This window comes from Lactuca virosa, chromosome 7 (genome assembly GCF_052849685.1).
Source record: "Lactuca virosa cultivar CGN04683 chromosome 7, Lactuca_virosa_CGN04683_v6, whole genome shotgun sequence".
Taxonomy (NCBI): domain Eukaryota; kingdom Viridiplantae; phylum Streptophyta; class Magnoliopsida; order Asterales; family Asteraceae; genus Lactuca; species Lactuca virosa.
The window spans coordinates 53,404,206-53,414,990 of record NC_136432.1 but is presented as its reverse complement, the minus strand read 5'-3'; the positions used below and the strand labels follow the sequence as shown (position 1 = coordinate 53,414,990).

Genomic DNA, 10,785 nt, shown 5'->3' with positions numbered 1-10,785 from the left:
GTTGCAAATTGGGCTATGGATTCCAATGGAAAGGGCATTGGACGAAATCTATGGGAAGCCCATATGATTTTCGTCCAAGGGCTTTCTAGAGGGACTCCATGGGTTACTTAAGGCCTAAGCAGAGAATTAGGGTTTCACCTGAAACCCTAGCAGCACACACAAATATATAAAGACGCCTAAGGCTCCCAAAAACGTGACTAACCTTCTAAGAGAAACCCTAGACGTTTTTGGTGCCTCCTCCTCCCTCTCCTAAGTCGTCTTGTTGCTAGTTGTGTTTGTGACTCCATTAGAGGTGCAACATTTGAGGCACTAATCTTTCATAAGTCAAGTTCAAGGAGGTTTGTGACTGTTATTGCTACATAACAATCAAGGTAATGATTCTAACCTTAATCATATGTCAATTTCAGATTTGTATGCTAGTCAATTAGGGTTTATTGCTTTGGTATTCAATGTTGTCTGTTTACTTAGAAAAACCTAGATCAAAGCAATTAGGGTTGCATGAACACCATAGGAATGATGTTATGCTCATAACCCATCATTTTGGTCCATTTAAAGTTCTTGAACGAATGTTGTGTACAATTTAAAGTTACCAGATTCAGCCTGCATCCATAATGTTTTTCATGTTTCTCAACTTCGATTGGCTATTTGTAATCAATAGGATTCGTCACAACTCTCAACAACTTTGAAGAAAGGCAGGGAGATTATCTTGTGGCCGAAAGGAGTGAAAGGCGTTCGGGGATGGTGGTGGTTTGGAAATTTTAATTTGTTAGCAAGACTTGTCTGACTATGAACGTACATGCACTACTAGAAAAACGGCCTTTTACGACGCGCAATACGTATCGTAAAACGCTCAGACGATGCGCAAATGCGTGTCAAGGAAGGCCTTGTCATAACGAGAGACGACACGCTTTTGCGCGTCGTCTATTTACGACGCGCATTTATGACACGCATTTATGACGCGCAGTTATGACACGCAATGCGTATCAAGGAAGGCCCTGTCATAAAGGAAGACGACACGCATTTGTGTATCGTAACCTTACGATGTGCGTGTTTATGACACGCAATGTGTATCAAGGAAGCCCCTATCATAAATGAAGATGACACGCATTTGCATGTCATAAACTTTAGTAACCATTTACGACGCGTCTTTACGATATTCGTTTACGCATAATACAAAAATATGTAAACAAATATATACCAAAACAATCAACTTCATCCAATAACATCATGTCAAAAAATTGTAATACATTGATATCAAGGGGGTCTAATTGTACATTGTTATTAAGAGGTTTTCCCTAACTATATAACCTAATACTACATTGCTATTAAGGGACACCTTCTACAATGTAATGCTATACAAACTAAAAAGATTTACACAAAGATGATAAACATCAAATTCCAACTAAGTAGAGTTGCATCTTGCCTTTCATAATTCTTTAAGACTAATGAACCCCTGCTCCGATAATTCTTATGACCTGATCAAATAAAAGTCAAAAAATTAATATGCTAATATAATTATTAGAAGAATCAAACATGGAATGTTCATTGCAGATAATACCTCAGGCTAATAGACAATCCTTGATCCTATGAACTAGAGCGTATATCATCACAATTCCATCTAACACCACCCATGAGAACCCGTAAAGCTACTCAACCAACATATCATGTCATGTAATGTATTTTTTATCAGTATATTTTAACGTAGAAAAAAAAGTGAAATAAATAAAAATAGTAAGTACCAATAATGATGTATTATTTCCAATGAGCTGGAGCTTGTAGACTATCTCGCATTGAAATATGAAGAACCTCAAGAACAAGATAGTTTCAAGTACACGCCAATATGCACTCAATTCCTCACGAACCTGAACACATATAATAAAAAAATGAAAATTTCCCAAATTCAGAAAAAGATTAAACAAAATTTCAGATTAAGATGTTTACTTACCTCTTTGATTACTCTCTAAGTGGATTCAAATGGATAAATCTCAAAGGGTTCAAAAATATGTTTGTCTTCTAATAGAACTTGTACACAAGAAAGTACTGAATTTGCTATTGAGATGAGATTGTATCCTCCCCCCAATGCCATAACTATTAGATTGTACACAATAAAGTCAATTTTCTGAAAATATCTGAAAAAACTTACTTGGACGCAACAATTAAGTGGCAGTGAGCAACTGATGCCTCCACCAGATCAGCCGCTAGTTCTGCAAAACCTGTAGAGCAAAATTCACACGAATTGACCTTTTTCTGCATGATACAACAACACATGGATATGAATCATGAAGCCAAGCCAAGCCAAACCTTCTTCTGGATTCTCTTGCAATAAGAAGTGAAACCCTCTGTTATAAACTGTGAGAAGTGTTCTCTCTCATGTTCCTGGATCAATATTCAAGAAAGAATTTGTTAGTTGCATAAGAAACTTCTCGGAAAAAAATATGGTTTTGTTTGATTTACAAATTCCATGAACAGAGGAAGAAGGTCTTCAACGAATCCAACATTAAAGAATGGAAAAGATTAGCAATATATAAGCAAAAGGGACATGTGATGATATGCATGTGTGGTGCTCAATTCAGAAGGTCGTTACAAAAAAGCAAAAACTCATACTTTAAACCCCACCACTGGGTAGATTTTTAGGTATAATGTTGTGCTTGTAATAGGGTAAACTGAAAACAGGATGCTATGATAAACAAATCAAAAAAGTATGTTGCTATTTCCTTTATTTATTATTAAAGCATCCTACTTTCAGTTTTTTCCATTACATCATATGTTTCTTGTTAAGGTGCTGCATCTTGGAAATTTTTCCATTACATCATATGTTTCTTGTTAAGGTGCTGCATCTTGGAAAATCTACCATGAACTTCTAGTTTTGTTATTATCAGAAGATTATACTTTGTTTTTGAGTAATATTTTTTACTATAACTAGGTGAGGTGGATTATTCAAGTATAAAACAGATCCTGGAAAAGAATTACCTGGACAGTAAAGTAAAACTCATGGTGGCGAGTGCCAAGATAATCAGCTACCTCTTTGGCAGCACTCAAATCAGGAGAACCCTGAAAAAATAAAAATTAAATCACAAATTTAGTAACAAACATTTCCAAAATATCACATTTATTTATTTTTCTCTTCAATTTTACTGACAAAATGAGTCTTTTAATTTTAGTATCAGTTGATCATTAACCATAAAAAGGCAAGAACTTGTCATCCACCATGACAGATAAACGAAGACAGTAGATTATATAAAAGTATAAAATGTAAAAACTAGGTTTCTTTATATTAAACAACAAAATTAGAAAAAAAAATAAAAATACTATATGATAATAGAATGTTAACTGACCTTCAATCCAATGCAAAAAGCCAAAAAGTATGCAGCTGTGATCCCCACTGCCAGGAAGCTTCTGAGTTAGCCAGGTGGCGTGAAGCAACAGCAGCAACAAGAGATGAATCAAGGACTCCAGAAAGAAGTACACCAAAGGGCACATCCGTCATTAGCCTCTTAACTACGGCCTGTAAATAGCTCATATTAAAAATTTTACTAAAAAAAAAAGTAATTGTAGAAGTAACAAACCTTTTCAAAGGCATGGCGTAGGAGTAGGGAATCATATGGAGTTGAAGGAATGCGTTCTGAATACCATGTGGGGTTATACCACCTTCTCAGCCAACCTGTTACATATATATATATATATATATATATATATATATATATATATATATATATATATATATATATATATATATATATATATATATATATATATTAAATAATAAAAGGTTAAACCTTGTAAACTTAGGAATTTTATGGATATAAAAATGTAAAATTATAGATGCTTGATTGAAGGATGAATAATGCATACCGACTTTGCTAGAATATATATGGCCAGGAAGGAATGACATAAACTGTTCACAGTCATCACTCAAAGCTTTCATTTCTGAAGCAAACCACACAGAACCTGCAGATGAAGTTAAAAGTTTATAAGACACTAAAAAATAATTAATGAAAAAACAAAAATATTAAGTATTAAGATTTATACATACCATCAAGGCCCCAGCCCATGTAGAGTGGGGTGATCCCAATAGCATCCCTAGCTGCTATGTAACTTTTATCACGAGTGTCTAGAAGCACAAAAGAGAACATTCCATCCAACATGTGCACAAAGTCTTCTCCATATTCCTCATACTAGTCACAGAACCCAAAATATTAAGGACAAATATTTCAAATGCTATTTGATTTTATATCATTTTTTTCTTGACATGTTGTATACTCTACTCTTCACTTACAAGATGGGTAATCACTTCACAGTCACTTCCAGTATTGAACTTGTGAGACTTCGGTTGCTCCCTTAAAGCTTTATGGTTGTATATCTCCCCATTAACCTAAAAACCAAAAAAAGTCAACGTTTGGCTAGCTTCATTATACAAGAATTAGAAAAGAGATTCATTGGATGACAAAATATGCATTGACTTTTGTTGGTAGTATTTTGACTTTTGGTCTGGTTTAGACTATTTGTTGGTATGTAATTTTGAAAATGTGCTGATGAGAAAATATTCCAGTTACCGTGACAATAACTGTCTTGTCTTCATTATAAAGCGGTTGATCTCCAGAAGCATGATCAACAATTGCTAACCGTTGATGAGCAAGATAACAGTCTTATTCGATTCAACTTTCAATCCTTTTTTGATTCAACTTCACTAAAACTTGCTGTTAGATTAGACAAATTATAAAACAAGATCAAAAGAAATACAGAACCAATTGTTTCATATGTTAAGATCATTAAAATAAGTTTCCTTCACCCTAATTAAGCCAACTTTTCTATTTTGTTAATTATCCAAAAGCTGAGGAAACTGGACTTTACCTTTCCATACAGCATTATGGTCCTCTTCTGTAACTTATTCATTGTGCTTCCAAAAACTCAACTACACTTATATCCTCCTGTTGCATTCCTTCTCATAATTATCCTAACCGATTGTTTCTGACTGATTAAATGAAAGAGAAGGAAAGAGGGAAATATACGATGACCCATAATTTCATATAATGGTGTTCTGTAGAAACCCATACAACAAACATTACTTTTCCCAATTCCCAGTATAACCATCTGAACTCGGTCTCTATAAGTCTAGTGATATAGTGAATTCAATTATTTTTAAAACACATCAAATTTACTAACGATTTCCTTAGTTTTCAAGTCTCGACAGGAAACATTGTGGAGGAATTATAAGCATGAACGTTTTCCTCTATGTGAGCCTACATCCCTACAGATTTTTTTACCAATCAAGAATTGAAAGAAAACTCAAACCACAACTTCGCAAGTTCAATATATGATCAATTCAAACAAAAAGCATACACTGCGGCTTTTGCACGACTTATTCAACTTGATCACAACCACAACTAAACTTGGAAAACACAAGTGAACAATTAAAAGCGCATATATCGTACATATAGGGAAAGAAACTCACGATCACGAGTAATTTGTCTGAAGTTTTTATATTCGTTGCCTCCTTGAGACGACGTATCGGAATCCGACATCGACATATTTCGTTCAAGAAGCTAAGTACTACAAAAATCAGTGCGTGAATCGATTGAAGAAAAACCTCAAAGTTCAACAAGAAACACAGATCGCAACAATCAGTTCTCTGGTGGTTTGAAGATGGGAGAGAGAGAGAGAGAGAGAGAGAGAGAGAGAGACCTGAAATGTAAATTAAAAAGGTGTAAGAGTGAATATGGGTTGACTTGGTGGTAACCCTCCAGAGTGCATATTGCACCCTCCAGAGCTCTCTCTTGCATCGCAGATAGTATTCTACGACCAATTTCAGCTCCGCATCTAGTCGTTCCTTTTCATATGGACGACGAGGCTTCTTGAAAGTTTTTGCATATGAAAGTGGTGGTGATGGAAGAGATGGTTTGGCGGCGGTGGATGGTAGGAATGGTGGTGACGGTCGATTGTGTAGATGTGAGTGTGAGGTGAGGTGGAATGAGATTTTATGAAAAAAGCCCTAGATTTGGACGCCTTTTGTAATTGAGGATAATAAGAATTATAAAATGACGCCTTTACAATCGAGAAGGTGGAGGATAGAGATGAGAGAAAACCTGGTGGAGAAGGAGAGACAAGAAGGTGGAGGTGTCGATTAGGGGTTGTTCAACTGGTAGCTTCGATTGACGGTTGATGAGTCGTAGTTGTCGATCGGCGCTACAATCGACATTCACGGAGGGTGGAGACGAGGGAGAATAAGGCGGGGTTGAAAAAATTTAGGGATTTCATTTTCCCTCTCAGGAGCGCGTTTCTTAAAATATAAAACGACATTCACAGAGGACACACAAGTGCCCTCCGTGTTTTTAATTTTTTTACATGAGACACTAATTTAAGAGCATGCAATAATGTGTGTCCTCTATCCTTAAATTTTTTGAAGAGATGACATTTTTTTAATGTCACTCTCTTTTGCGTAACATAAATCAACGAGTGTCGTGGTTTGCGCGTCATAAAAGGCTGTTTTTCTTGTAGTGATGAGAGTCTTATGATATGATTCATCATCGATTTCCACAATTTCAAGGACAAGGTGCATGTTTGGGAGGGTAGTAATGATATGCCCCATCAGTTTCATAAGGTTTACCAAAGACATCGTTAGCTGGATTTTTGGATAAGCACTTTATTATATTAGGAAAGTTTATTTTATTTAAAGTTTTTATTCTATTTTCCTGTTTCTAGGTATTTGAATTAGACTAGGATTATTGTATTCAGCATGACACTATAAATATAGTGCTCCATTGGGTTTTGCATTTCATGCGATTAATAAAAGTCAATTCACTGGTTTTAGAGTATACATGTTACTTGAATTACACAGGGTGGTGGTCGGATTAGGGTTCTTAATTAAGGGTTTGAATCTTATCATATTAGATCACTCATAATGCACAAATTATTAGGAGTAAATTAGATTTGTCATTCCAAAAAAAAAAAAGAATGAAAAGGAATGCACCAAGAATGGATAGATAGAAAAAGAAAATCCAACTTTCTATTCACTACAAGACTATCGACCTTTAGTGACGACATATGTCACTGATGTTGGTTCATCGCTACTGCTCCCGATGTCGCCTCTATTTCTCAACGTCACAACATATAGGTCCACTTAGAAACACAAAAACAATGCAAAAAATGGGGGGAGGGGGGTGGGGGGAGAATGAGAATTTGACACCATCTGAAAAGTCATACTCCTTTTCCCATGAATGGTCTTAATATATGCAAATAATAGAAAAACGTTTAGAAAAAAATACTTAGAAGTTAAAAAAGTTTTATTTTCAAAAATCATTGAACTCCATATCTATTGAACGCCAACATGGCAACTCACAACGATATAATTTAATCTGTTGAATGTCAATTAAGCATGTCACCTTATTCAACTTTTTTATTCATTATTCATTGTGGATGGTCTTAATAGGGACTCTTAAATTAGGACTACTGATGAGCATTAATTAACTACAAAAAAAAGAGGTTTCCAACATCACGGTGAAGCAATTTGACGACGGATTATTAACGATAAAAAGAATATGTATGTAATATCTTGTGGCTAATTTTTAGCCTTCCAATTCAACAAAGAATTATATGTCGCGGATCAAATACACTTTATTTGAATCTAGCAAACATGTTTACCAATATGGTGACTACAAATAAGTGGCCTTCCAAGAATTTTTAGAGAAGGTGCAGAGTTGTTGCCCGAGTCGCCACTTTATGTCGCCACTAATTAATAGTGTTTTTTGTTTTTTGTTTTTTTGTTTCTTTTTAAACCACGCTTTCCAAATGTCGAAAAAACGTTACAAAAAAACATAAATCCTAAAAATAGCTACATGTCATCATCGCTCCTTTCATTCCATCTAGTATCATTTTTGTCACGACAACGATTGAAATCATGCTTTAAGTGTCACACTATAGGAAGGGTATAATCTGCGACGAGTATTAGCGGCGCGCAATGTCTTTGGAGGGAAGTATTGGCGATCTATTTTTTTTTGTATTAGCGACGACACCCATCACCGATATTGGTGTTGCCGCTATTGGTGTGTATGTATCGTGCTTCTAGTTGTTGGATTATACACAAAATCGATGGATAAAGTTTATAGAGTTTCATGTGGATTGGGGTCGATGAGCTTTAGTGGTGACCCCATTAGTGGCGACACCTAACACAAATGTTGGGTGTCGCCGCTAATGGCGTCGCCACTAAAACTTGATATTCTTGTTGTGTGAATCTTATATCCATATGGATTTCTGTTTTCTCAACTGAAGATATAAATCATTATAAATAAATTTAAGATCCGGCAAATATGGAAAATGTGTACTTTGGGTGATATTAGTTATGCACCTCCTTTAATCTAGATCTTGAGGCGACGGTTTTAGCAGTTAGAACTTATCTGCGAAGTCTGACACCAAAAGTAGTTAGGGTTTCTCTAGGAGGAGAAAAAGGAGAAATTTTGAGAATTGGGGGGGGGGGGGGTACTCGGAATGCACCTCCGACAACGACTAGAAAAGGTTCTCGGAGGTAGAGGTCGACAACCAAAGGTCGTGGTCAGCAGCAGAGAGTCCAACCTAAAGCTCTGATACCATGATAGATAATAACTTATTTGATTAGTACAATCACATCACATAGGAATATATAAAGAAAAACCTAAACCTTAGAGGCTTTAGGCCTAAACCCTAACCCTACACACTAACATAACTAGTAACTCAGTAAGGAAGGACTCTCTCAGTAAAGAGGTCATGTGTTCAAGTCTCGTTAGAGACATAAATAGTGATTTAGGAGTAGATTAGTTTGTTGTTAAAAATAAAAAAGAATAAAAAAACAAAAAAAAAAAAAATTAAAAACAAACAAACTAGTAACTGGTCATATTGATTAGATGAACCACGTAATTTGATTGTATCTTTTAATTTTTGGTTTTTGCATTACTACTCTTTTGAGAAATTGTTTATTAACTTGTTGAAATACTTAAGCCAAATAAACATTGACCATGCTTTCCAGCTGCATCTCTTAATCACTAAGTACCTTTCATAGAAATATTTGCAGAGGGGCTATACGGTGTTAATTAGTAGTTGCTACCTTTTCAAATTAAAATATAGTGTATTATTGTTACGGCAAAAAATGGCCCGGCACGTCTCTTAATAAATCCAAATTTGTGCTTTAGAAAGTGGATGAAAGTCAACATACATCTGCTTTATTCCTTTAATTAATTTTATACCCTTTCTACACGGCAATGGCTTCTGATTTGAGAGCAATTGAGTAGGACAAAGCTGACTTGGTCATGGTGGTTTTGATATGGGTACGTAGTCATCTTGGTCAGGTTACCTGTTTTATGATATCAATTTACACACATACAGTTATAATTAACAGTGATCGGATGATCAAACTTGTTGACTTTTTTTGTTCTTATATCATATTCTTTATTTGTGCTATCTTGTTGAAGTTAGCAGGTGTGAAACAAGAGCTCATGTGTCTTTGTAAATTAAGGATATTTACAAGAAATACAAAATCTGTATTAACTTAAAGATCCAGCTCCCCTGGAAAAGATTTGCCTGTAATGCTGGTGTGCTAAATCAACGTCAATGTGTGACCTTTCACAAGGTGGGTCTACTTGGAATAACAAAGAAAAAGTGCAAAAAAGGAGATTTTCGATGCCAACAAAAACCATATCTTCAATTGTATCCACATACCATGCATCTAATATACGACCGCCATTAATGTCGCAAATGTCATATTACTTTTTCTCCATGAAAAGATTTGTTAAATGCAATCAATATAATCGGCAGAAAAGTTTGAAAACTTAATAGTGACTCTTAAATTGGGACAAGTGATGAGGGCTCATATAGAAATGGGTAACTTTATTTTGAGGATAAATCATTAGTATAACATATCCTACACGTTGAAAATTAATAAGGGGGGTATATGAGGCCTCATTTTGAAATGAACTTACATGTCTAATCATGGTTTCTTGAGTTACACAAACTTTAAGTTCCTCATAAGTTCTGTATTGTTTATTGTTGTCCTACCATAGTACCATATATACTATCATGTGCAACCTTTGAGATTTTCATAATCACAAACTCTCTCTCTCTCTCTCTCTCTCTCTCTCTCTCTCTCTCTCTCTCTCTCTCTCTCTCTCTCTCTCTCTTTGTTGGTGATTTTAGTGTCACCATGTCATTTTAAGTAACTGGAACTAACATGTGAGCTAAGGGGCTTCATAATTTGTACTCTATTATATGTACGGGGTTGTGCGGAGTGCACGCATGTATAAGATCGAATTAGAAGCCGGTTCGACGACTAGTCGGGGGTCCGGGGGCAGCGCCCCCGGGTCCGGGGTTTCCAAAGGGGCAGCGCCCCTTTGGCGGGGTCTAGGGGCAGCACGCCTAGTGGGGTCCAAGGGGCAGAGCCCCTGGCTGGGGTCCCGCTAGCATATTGGCTTTCACAGCAACTAATGACAGAAAATTCAATTTCTTGAGGGTGATTATGGTAAAACTAACGAAACTCGTTAGTTTTTGGTAACCCTAAATCCTCATTAAATCCGGATTAACATTGCTTGCTTCCAAAGCAACTAATGACGGCCCAACCCTAATGAAACCCTAATCGTGTTTAATATATAAACAGCTCTTCCTCTACAGAAGAGGGTTACGATCTTAAGCTCTCGTTTCATCATACTTTCACAGAATCCTCTAGCATATTGGCTTACGTCTTCTGTACCTAGAAACGTAAGTGTCCACTTGGATTATCCTAGGCTGAATTTCTTGTAACCCAGACATAGGGTAGAAATATCAGTT

General features: G+C 35.9%; 1 pseudogene across 1 annotated transcript; it reads right to left on the bottom strand.

The window, feature by feature from the left end:
- Window positions 1-1,264: 1,264 nt before the first annotated feature.
- On the bottom strand, window positions 1,265-4,922 carry LOC145125808 (asparagine synthetase [glutamine-hydrolyzing] 2-like; annotated as a pseudogene). The gene is made up of 13 exons (XR_013716157.1): window positions 4,852-4,922; window positions 4,554-4,697; window positions 4,277-4,372; window positions 4,034-4,175; window positions 3,853-3,948; window positions 3,567-3,661; window positions 3,336-3,505; window positions 2,971-3,051; window positions 2,302-2,376; window positions 1,946-2,213; window positions 1,740-1,862; window positions 1,559-1,646; window positions 1,265-1,475 (listed from the first exon to the last, which is right to left on the bottom strand). The product of XR_013716157.1 is annotated as an asparagine synthetase [glutamine-hydrolyzing] 2-like (transcript).
- Between the last annotated feature and the right edge of the window lie 5,863 nt (window positions 4,923-10,785).